Below are 11,610 nucleotides of genomic sequence, written 5' to 3'. Positions count from 1 at the left end.
AGAAAAAACATTTGACAAGTTCAGCACTCTTTTATGATAAGAACACTCAATCAACAAGAAATACAAAGAACTCAACATAATAAGGGCCACATATAACAAGCCACAGCTAACATCATACTCAACGGTGCAATGTTGAAATCTTTTCCTCAAACATCAAGGACAAGACAATGTGTCCATTCTCACCACTTCTAGCCAACATAGTACTGACAGTCTGAGCAATTACAAAAGAAATAAAAAGTACCCAAATAATAAATAATCAGGTAAAATTATCTGTTGGCAGATTAGATGATCTTATAAGTAGAATACTATAAGGCTCCACCAAAATCTGTTAGAGCTCATCAACAAATTCAGTGAGGTTACAGCATTAAATAAAGGGGGCGGGGGGATCCCTGGGTGGCTCAATGGTTTAGCGCTGTCTTCAGCCCAGGGTATGAATCCTGGAGACCCGGGTTTGAGTCCCACGTCAGGCTCCCTGCATGGAGCCTGCTTCTTCCTTTGCCTGTGTCTCTGCCTCTCTCTCTGTCTCTCATGAATAAATAAATAAAATCTTAAAAAAAAAAACTGACAGCAACATACAAAAACCAGTTGTGTTTCTATAAACCAACAACAAACCATGTGGAAAGGAAAAAAAGGGAAACAATTATATTTACAACAGCATCAAAAATAATACTTAGGATTAAACTTAACCAAGAAGGTGAAGGACTTGTAGCTCATATCTACAAAACATTGATGACAGAAATAAAAGACAAAAAAAGGAAGACATCCTGTGTGCATAGAATGGAAGATTTAATATTGTTAAAATGTCCATACTGTCTAAAGGGATCTATAGATTTAATACTATTCCCATCAAAATCCCATTGGCAGTTTTATAGAAATAGAAAAAACAAATCCAAAATTTGTAGGAAACCATAAAAGCCCACAAATAGTCAAAGCCATTTTGAAAAACACACCAAAGCTGGAGGCATCACACTTCTTAATTTTAAAACATATAGTAAAGTAGGTATACAGTACAGCTACAGTACTATGTCACAGGCATAAAAACAGACTTACAGACCAGTGAGATAGAACCAGAGCCCATAAATAACCCCACACATGTACATCAACTCATCTTTTTTTTTTAAATTAATTTTTATTGGTGTTCAATTTACCAACATACAGAAAAACACCCAGTGCTCATCCCGTCAAGTGTCCGCCTCAGTGCCCGTCACCCATTCCCCTCCAACACCCGCCCTCCTCCCCTTCCACCACCCCTAGTTCGTTTCCCAGAGTTAGGAGTCTTTATGTTCTGTATCCCACATCAACTCATCTTTGACGAGGATGCCAAGGACATAGAATGGGGAAAGGATAATCTCTTCAACAAATAATACTGGGAAAATTGGTTATCCATATGCCAAGAGAAAAGAAAAGAAAGAAATGAAATTAGGCCCCACCTTATGCCATGCACAAAAGTCAACTCAAAATGGATTAAAGATTTCAACATAAGACCTGAAACTGTAGAACTCCTTCAACACCACATAGGAGAAAAATTTCTTGACATTGGTCTTAGAAATTATTTTTTTGTGAGTAGAATGCGAATAGTGCAGAAGACAAAATAGACAAGAGCTAGTACAAATTTAAAAACTTCCAGTAGCAAAGGAAACAGTCACTGGCATGAAAAGGTCAACTACAGAATGGGAGAAAATATCTGAAAACTATCTGATAAGGAATTAACTTCCAAAATATATAAGGAATTTCCACAACTCCATAGAAAAAAAAAATCCGATAAAAAATGGGCAAGGACTTGAAAACTTAGTTGAAAACTCATGGCCACACAAACACTTTCACATTAATCATTATAGCAGCCTTATTCTTAATTGCCAAAAATAGGAAGCAACCAAAATGTCCTTTAATAGGTGAATGGGGGAAAAAAGTTGTACATCCATTCAATAGTCTTTGCTAATAAAAAGTAATGAACTATCAAACCATGCAGAAACATGAATCTGAAATGCATTTTGATAAATGAAAAAAAGCAGTTTGCAAAAGCTGCGAACTACATAATTTCATTTATAAGACATTCTAGAAAAGGCAAAACTGTAAAGATAATGAACACATTGCTAGCGGTTAGGGGGATGTTAAATTGGTATAGCACAAAAGTTTTTAATATAGATTAAACCACTCTACATAAAAAAAGAATAGTGGATATATGGCACTATGTATTTATAAAAACCTTATTATTATTAATAATCATCTAGTTGTTTCTCCAGGGATAGGTATTAATGATTCTGAGGCCACTGTACATGTACACTGGAATCAAACAATTAAACTGAAATGGATAGTGGGAGCAAGTTTTCTCACAATTGGAGTAGGAGATTACAGATATGCAAGGGGAAGAGACTAGAATGATCCATGTAGTGATGGGTGAATGTTGGAGACCTCCACATGAACTCATTTTCAGCTCAGTATGAATAAATATTGTCCCATATAAAAATTTATAGGTATGTATATGTATACAAGTTAGTGTTTACGTATATATTTCCTTCTTATGCCACCTGAAGAGGCCTAAAAAGCAATGGCTCCCTGGTAGCAATGAGCCCACCTGACATTCAGATCTTGGTTTATATTATCGTTCACCAATACAAATAACCAGAGCTTCTTGGGGGGAAAAGACAACTGATTCTGGGACTGATTCTAGGATCAGAAAAACTACAGGAGGAAACTGGAGCATCCTGAATTGTCAGAAAGTAAGGCAACACTCAAAAGAGAACAACAAACAAAAAAACAAGAAAAAAAAGGAAAATAAAACAAAACCACAGTAATGTGAGTAGGTCAACAGGACATAGGAACAAACTTAAAGAACTCCCAGGGGCTGAAGCAGAACAAGTTATCAACAAAATAAAGTAGTGTTGCATTATAAACCAAAGTATGAGTCACGAGTCCATACTGCTATAAATCATTTACTCAAAAAATAGAGAACAATCTGTACATAATTCCAAATAATTTACACAGATATTCCATATTCAAGAAGGTAGAACCTAACTCCCCACTCTTTATGTATGGGTTGCATATTATAGGTTTCTTCCGAAGACTAGAGTATGGAAAAAGAGAAAAGAATTTTACAGTGGAGAGAACTGACCAATACAGTCTAGTCAGGTGATCAAGGGATTCTCCTGCCTTTTGCCATACCATTAAACAAGAAGGAACAGAGATAATGGAAGAGACAAATGCACAATTTGTGTTGTTGCTTCCAAATGTAGCCATGCTCAGATATTCATCAGGTCCAGACTCCAGTCCCCAAATACAGCTCACCCAAGGCTTCTCAGGAAATCTTCAGATGAGTTTCAGTAGTGGTGGAATAAATCCAAACTGAGAGATATTGAGAATAAGAACTGAGCCAGAGTGTGAAATTTTTCTGTCTCAAAGTTTGGCTTTGACCCTGTGACTGGCAGAGAGTCAGCCTCCTATTTTCTGTTGTGGGCCACAGCATGCCCTCCCCTCCACCCCACAGTGTCCTCAGAAGCATCAAAAGAATGTCAGGGGAAACCCAGATCAGAAGTCAACAACTAAGCAAATGTCTCTCAAAATGAAGGGAACTGAGGGGGAGAATTTGCTCCTTGGTTGGCTCCAGAGAATGTGGCCTCAGAGGGTTGCGTTATCAAGTTTCATAAACTTATTTGTTTTGTTTGGGGAAATGAGATAGTTGCTTTATTCATTTTCTATTGCTGTTGTAAAAATTAACAGAGATGGGGCGGCTTACAACAACATGGATTTATGCTCTTATATTTTTGGAGGTCAGAAGTCCAAAATCAGTTTCAATGAGCTACAAACAAGATGTTGGCAGGCCTGAGTTCCTTCTAGAGGCTCTGGGACAGAATGTATTTTCTTCTCTATCCTCTAGAGGCTATCAGCATTCCTGGTTCAAGGCTGCCCTTCTCCATCATAACCTGAAACAACAGGCTGAGTCGTTCTCATGTTGCCCTCTTTGACTCTCTGCAGCTGCAGAAAGCTCTTTGCTTCAAAGAACGCATGTGAGGGGCAGCCTGGGTGGCTCAGCGGTTTAGCACCACCTTCAGCCCAGGGCCTGATCCTGGAGACCTGGGATCAAGTCCCACGTCGGGCTCCCTGCATGGAGCCTGCTTCTCCCTCTGCCTGTGTCTCTGCCTCTCTCTGTGTGTCTCTCATGAATGAATAAATAAATAAAATCTTAAAAAAAAAAAAAAAAAGAATGCATGTGATTAGATTGGGCCCACCTAGAAAATGCAGAATACCTATCCCAACCATTCTTAAGATTAACTTCCATCATCTGTGCAAAGTCCCTTTGCCATATAAAATAATACTTATCAGTTCTTTTTTTTTTTTTAATTTTTTTTAATTTATTTATTTATGATAGTCACAGAGAGAGAGAGAGAGAGAGAGAGAGAGGCAGAGACACAGGCAGAGGGAGAAGCAGGCTCCATGCACTGGGAGCCTGATGTGGGATTCGATCCCGGGTCTCCAGGATCGCGCCCTGGGCCAAAGGCAGGCGCCAAACCGCTGCGCCACCCAGGGATCCCCCTTATCAGTTCTAAGAATGAGAGCGCAGACATGGAGGTGGGGGCACTCTGGCACACCTGAGCATTGTCAAGTCATATGTATCTGTAGTTATTCACTAGATTATTAGCTCCTACAGACATTTCAAACACATGTTCTTCAAAACTAAATTCATCTTCCACCAAATGTGTTTCTTCCTTGATGGGGATATGTCCATCCAACAACTTAAGCTTGAAGCTGAAAAACGTTTTCCTGCAATCCTTTATCAGATTGTTAAATCTGCTCATTTTAATTCCTAAATATTTCTTCAATCTACCCCTGCCCTGCACCTCTGCTACCATTAACTACACTTGTGCATTTGTCATTTACCTGAAAAGAAAGTGCTTCTTAATTAATGGGGTCTGGACTTTTGCTAGTTGATGTGAATAAGGTACCCATGTTGCCCACCTTAATGAAATTTACAGAAAAGCATGGAAAACACACATATATAAATAAATAAACATGTATAATAAACATGAATAATAAATGCCCTGGAAGAAGACATTCCTGATCCTTCTGATCAGGACCCACGGTGAAGTTTTCAAAAACTGAAGTTAAAAATTTGTGAATTTCTAGAAAGATGCTATCAAGCTAATATCGTGAATTTGTGTGTCCTCCTTGTGCAGGGGCCATGCTAATCTTCTCTGTATTGTTCCAATTTTAATACATGTGCTGCCAAAGGGAGCACAAGCTGACTAACTTAACTGCAGTAAAATTTAATACCTTTATGGATATGTCACTTTTCCTTGATTCTATAATATAAATATGGGAAAGAAGACTACGAAATTATATGTTAAATATGGCAACTTACTCTTAATAAAATCAAGCTAAAATGGATTTTTTAATTCATCTTTATAAATCGTTGTCCAAACGGAGTTAACTTTCGGACTAGGTATAAAGAATCCCACACTAGATATAATGAATCAGAATGGCTAAGGTCAGGCCTGTGAGATGTATTTCAAACAAGTAGCCCATGAGTTGTTGTACACATTAACATCACGAAATTATTGAACCAATTTCAACTCACCAATACTCTGTTCCATTTCCAGGTTCTCTAGTCTCCACATTCCTCAGCTCTGACTTCTTTTTGTCTCCAAAGCCTGGAACAGCAGATAGGATCCTCACCCTAGGACTCTCTGACTCTCCTTTTGTGGACACATCTCTGACCAGAGCTGGGAAAGTTTCTCTGCTTTGAGAGAAAGACACAACAGATTAGATTGTTTCCATCTGGATAATCCAGATTTCTCTCCTTGGTTCAGGTTTCCTTCAAATTAATTTCACCTCTATAAAGTTCCTTAAGCCATGTAAAGCAGCAGAATCAAAAGTTCCAGGGCTTAGGAGGCAGGCATCTTTGAGGGGAGAGGGACATAATTCTTCCTGCCACTATATACATTGTGTACTAAGGGCCCCCTTTTTTATTGTTGAAGTAGAATTTATACATAATGTTACATTAGTTTCAGGTGTACAATCTAGTGATTCAACAATTCCATATGCTATGCCGAGAGTCCTTTCTTAGCTGCCACACATTAAGCACTGTATTGATCATTAGTACATTCATTTTATCCAACTAGAAACAAGAGTGGAGAGAAAACTTTCAAGAGACATACCAATGAGACATTTTACTACTCAACTTTTGATCCAAAATGAAGTCTTAAATTCAAAGAGAGAATCTGTGTCTTTCAATATTCTACATAGGTCTCTATTTGACTTCTAATAGTAATATGCACTTACTTAAATGCATATAAAAATGCATATAAATGATATAAAAGTTAAATAAATGGCCAATTGCTTAATAATTCTTATAGGAGCTTCATATGGCTATAGGATCTTAAAGTATTATTTTAGTAAGTAATAACTGAATTAGGATTCTCCAGAGAAATAGAACCAATAGGATATGTTATGGAGATTTAGTATGAGAGATTGGCTTACACAATTATGTAGGTTGAGTCATCCCACAACATGCTGTCAGCAAGCTGGGGACCCAGGGACAACGAATGGTGTAGTTCCAGTCCAAATCCAAAGGCCTGAGAACCAGAGAAGCCAGTGACATAAATCCCGATCTAAGTCTGAAGGCCCAAGAAATTGGAGCACTAAAGTCTGAGGATAGGAGAAGATGGATGTCCTACTTTAAGCAAAAAGCAAATTCATCCTTCCAACACTTTTTTTTTTTTAATCTATTCAGGCCCTTCAAGGGTTAGATGATGCCTACCCACATTGGTGACAGGCTATCTTCTTTATTCAGGCTACCAATTCAAATGCTAATTTCTTCCAGACACACACACAGATACAACCAGAAATAGCATTTTACCAGTTCTCTGAGCATCCCTTAGCCCAGTCAAGTGGACACAGAAAAGTAACCACTGTTATCAAATGTCTGTAGTGTGTTTGCAGATCTCTGATTTGGATTATCCTCTTTGTCCATATATCATCCTAACATCAACACAAAAATCAAACATGAACTTCTACACATCCTACAATTCTTATTTCAGCATAGTCTCCTAAAGTAAATTGTCATCAGCTTTTAAAGTTTGAGGCATACTGGCTTGTACTGTTTGTGATATATGTTTTTGTAGTTTTGTGGCAAGCTTAGGAACTCTCTAAGGAGTTATGGATTGAAGCATAGGAGACATTGAACTTGAGATGTTGAAATTTTTTGTGAGAAGATTGATTGGTTTGTAGTATAGATTAGGAGTAAAAGAAATGAAAGGCAAATGAATTAAGACCTGTTTTATTTTCAAACTGACCGCAGTTCTTTTAGGCAAGAAGGACCTCCTGACACTTTGAAGAGGAAGATGCCATAATCAAAACTATATAAACAGCAGTGCAACAAGGTAAAATCTCCCCAAGGCACAGTGCACTCCTTGTTTGTGCAAACTTACAATCCTCTACCCAGGAAACCCCACAAAGACATACTGTTGTCATCACACTACTCAGAGATAAACAAATCCAGTACAGATGTGCATTTGTGGAAAGATGTTCATACACTTCATTTGAACTTCTCTGCTTGCTTACCATTAAGATTCAAGAAATCTTGGTTGGTTGGTTTCAGATGGAAGTTTGGTGAGGCAAGCACAAAGGAGCATGTAACTATACTTACTTTCACTCTTGAGCACCAAAGTGAATTAAGTTTGTATCAGGAAGGATTAAAACAAATACTTTTCTAAATGATGCAGTGCTCTGAAATACAGGAACATGTTCCAAAAAATGATTGCGCTGAGCCCATAAACAGGCATTTTATTACATAAAGATCTCCATAAAAGAATGGGTTAAGGAAGTCTACTGTCATGCCAATCCCATTGTTATAAATCTCTTTAAATCTACTTGATGTCATTGAAAACGTATTTGAAAGGAGAATATGTTACCCTTGTCTATTCAACAAGATACCAGAAATTTTCCCCCACATGCATTTCTTGATTAAAGCTCAGATGTCTTTCCCCGAGCTGACTGTATCATCAGAGAATGCTTGTAGTGGATTCTCAAATATTTCCTAAAGGAATCCTGAATGTTGAACTAGCTGTGATAACACAGTAGCAACAGAGGGTATCCAACATCAGGCACGATTTAATAAGGAGACTTGGCTCATGTTTCCCCAAGGTTTCTGTGTGAATGACAATTCATCATGGCTTTGTCATACAAGTACCTCATCGGGCATCCTTTTCTCCCCATTGTCTCTTATTCCTAGAGGAGTACTGGAAACAGACAAAAGCTTTTTCCTTTTCTCTCTCCCTAACCCCAATGCTTCATGTGACCCCAGCCCATGACAAGTGTAACGTAGCTTACTAGAAAGAAAAAAATTCAAATGATTCAGATGAAATCAGTTGGGCAGAGCTGAGCAGTGAGTTAGAGACTGAAAAACAAAAATCACAGTAAACTTACCCACTACAAACCTTTGACAGAACACAGATGCCTGTGAAATTGGCATCTCCACTCCTAACTCTTAACACGTTCCAGACATATTCTCCTGGCTGCCCTTAAACATCTGCAGTCCCATAATAGCCATTGTCCACAAACAGAAGTAGCTACTTTTCCTCTCATTCATTTTTTTTTCACTGTAATTGTTTTTGCCACTTTTGCCATCATTCTTCACAGACTAGACACCTTGAAACCATCATTTGGCAAAATATGTAATAGACTCTCAATTTCTTTTAGATGTTCAAAGTTTCATAGTTTAGGCATGTTCTAGAAGCTTAATGACTTCTAGATGGAGCTTAACCTCGTGAACCAAACTGGGAAAGACACCTATTTTTGAAATCAATCATTAAAAACTTAAAGATATAAAATAACTGGAATATTTAGAGGTGGTGAAAGAGGACTTCAACTGCTTCCATTTTGACCTCGGTCTGTACTTTCTAATTGATTAAGTTCTTCTTTCCAGCTTTTCTCTGAACGCAGGCAAAAGACCATGAGGGCAAAGCACCTCCTAATGGGAACTGAAACTACCCCCTTAAGCGTAAGACTGCCCTGACCCAGCAAGACCCCATGTGACTGACCCTGAGACAATGATCAATTTGACCTTCACTCCCCACTTGATGTACCCACTGGCTTTTGTCGCACGTTTTCCTTATATAAACCTGGAAGTATTTTTGGCACTTTGGAGACAGCCTTTGAGGAGTTAATCCATTGTCTTCCTGGTGTTGACCTCAGTGAAATAAATTCCTTTCTGGTTTCACTGGTTTTTCTGCTTTTGGATTTTGTTAGTGGCAGGTGGCCAAACCTTATCTGTTTGGGACCCCCGGAGACAGGTGTTCTTGCTCTCTTGTGCTTCAACTGCAGTGGTCGGGAAGTGACAACAAAATCATCAATGCCGATAGTATTGAAGGTGCTTTACAATGTCAATATTTGGGCACCTGGGTGGCTCAGTAGTTGAGCATCTGCCTTTGGCTCCGGTCATGATCTCGGGGTCCTGGGATTGGGTCCCGCATCAGGCTCCCCGCAGGGAGCCTGCTTCTCCCTCTGCCTATGTCTCTTCCTCTCTCTGTCTCTCGTGAATTAAAAGAAAAAAAAATCTCTACAGTGTCAATATTTTTCACACATGTAACTATTATTTGAATGAGACACCTCCTTTGAATGAGTTTTTTTAATGATCTGAAGACCTAAGAAAAATCTTTAATATAACTGCAATAATAAAGTCATTTTAAGATATCTATCTGTATCCTTTACTCACATAAATCTCTATTTTTATGATGTGCATCCCTCTAAGGGCTACATTGATGGTTATGAAAACAGCAGAAGAGAACAACTGTAACATTCGTTTCTAGTCACCGTCCTCATTCACAGCTCTGACATTTTCCCTCTTTGAGATTTGCTTCTATGGTGCATTCCAATTGGGTGGGGGTCAGCAGCATGGGCAGGATAGCAAGGGAGAGACTGTCCACCATGAGGTGGTGGTGAGGGGCTCTAGTTACAGGGTGGAGTGAGGAAGTATGGGGATGTGTGCAATTTTCCCTTTTTTGGTAACTCTGCCTGGTTGTAAGTAGTCCATTGGTTAGTTACGGCTTATGGCATTTTGAGGTAAGACACTTAATGAGCCTGTTTGTATTCAGGTCAAGGGTCACTGAGGCCCCTTTTGCCTTGTAGAAATGTCTATTGCTCAAGTCTTTTACCTAAAAGGCTTCTACAGCACTCATTAAGATGAGTTGGTTTTTATTCAAACAAGGGCAAACATGTTGCTACACTGCCCTTGAGAATGGAGCAAGTGAAAATGGCCTGAACTTTTACATAAGAATGTGAAAACTGCGTGGCTTAAGTGTACTTGAAGGCAAAGAGAGGACAAATTGTTCTCTCAATATTCCTTTTGTTCAACTGATTGAATGAAATTACTGATGTTATCATAGGTGTTTAATATAAAATTATGAGACCTATCACAGAAAATTAAAAGCGTTAGTTCCCCAAGAATAAGTTCAATAATTCAGTTTGTTTCCATCAAATAGGCATAATTCGCCCATTTTGGGGGAAGACTAACACAACCCACCATGTAGATAAATATGTATTGTCTTGGGGTGGGAGTGGAAGGTGGAGTTTAAGCCTATGGTGAAGCAAAAGGCTAAGCAACATAGGAAACATCTCTTTCATCCCATAGGGGAACAAACCAAGAAAAGAAAAAAAGTTAAAAATAGATTACAATTACAAATCTGTGATTTGTGATTTAATATTTGGTTTTGCCTATTTTCCATAATGTGTCCTTAATCCAAGAATGATCTCTTCTCCCAGTACAATGAAAATGCTGTACCCAAAAATACAACACAACAAATATCACTCTTCATACTTTCCAAGACATACTAATGCTGATTCTTTCTAGACAATTTAGATTTCCTCTATGAGAAAGAAAGGACAGTTCTTTAATTCTCTTTATTTGGGGAGAAAGACATATTCAGGTAAAATGGTTCCTTGGTATTCCACAGAAGATATTCAAATGGTTTCCTGAGATTTATGCCTTATTTAGCCTTGTAAACTACAATAAATCAACAATTGCATCAGGGTAATAGATTCTAGGATGTTAGGAAACAGTATGTCATTGCCATACTACAATATCACACCCATACATATCTCATAATCCCAGGGAGATTCCAACCATCACTGTCACTGCAGATATTTCATTAATGCCAAGACTGCAACTATAACATGTGTATGGAAAGATATACCATACAAGCAACCGCTACCATGTACTGCTCTAATACTGGAACTGGGAAAAAAAAAATCCTGGACGTATTCAAATGGGCATCAGTGGTACATGAGCAGTTTAGTTCAATTCACTCCAAGCTTCAGCTCCTTTTAGTCTGGTATTTTGGCTCTTATACTTCCTTAAACTACTGACCTTCCCGTACTTGACTGTGAACTATGACTGAACTTCCACCCACTTGAATTTCTTTTCTTCATCTGTTTTGACGCATGATCTAAATCCTGGTACCCAAGAAATGATTCCTCCCTTCCTCTTTGATATCACTAACTTCTGCTTGTGCTTAGTACTTCATGAAATACTACTATCTGATCAGATTGAGAGTTTGTTGAGTAAATTGAAATTAAGCAATATATGAGGCAATCAGGGAGCAAATGAATCATGAAATA

The 11,610-nt window shown here is 38.3% G+C and overlaps 1 pseudogene; it reads right to left on the bottom strand.

Annotated features, from left to right (window-relative positions):
* Positions 1-5,119: 5,119 nt before the first annotated feature.
* Positions 5,120-5,233, bottom strand: LOC112915890 (U6 spliceosomal RNA; annotated as a pseudogene).
* Between the last annotated feature and the right edge of the window lie 6,377 nt (positions 5,234-11,610).

The sequence above is a fragment of the Vulpes vulpes genome, chromosome 7 (genome assembly GCF_048418805.1).
Source record: "Vulpes vulpes isolate BD-2025 chromosome 7, VulVul3, whole genome shotgun sequence".
NCBI classification, from domain to species: Eukaryota; Metazoa; Chordata; class Mammalia; order Carnivora; family Canidae; genus Vulpes; species Vulpes vulpes.
The sequence above is the reverse complement of the archived record's forward strand: the minus strand, read 5'-3'. Positions and strand labels throughout refer to the sequence as shown.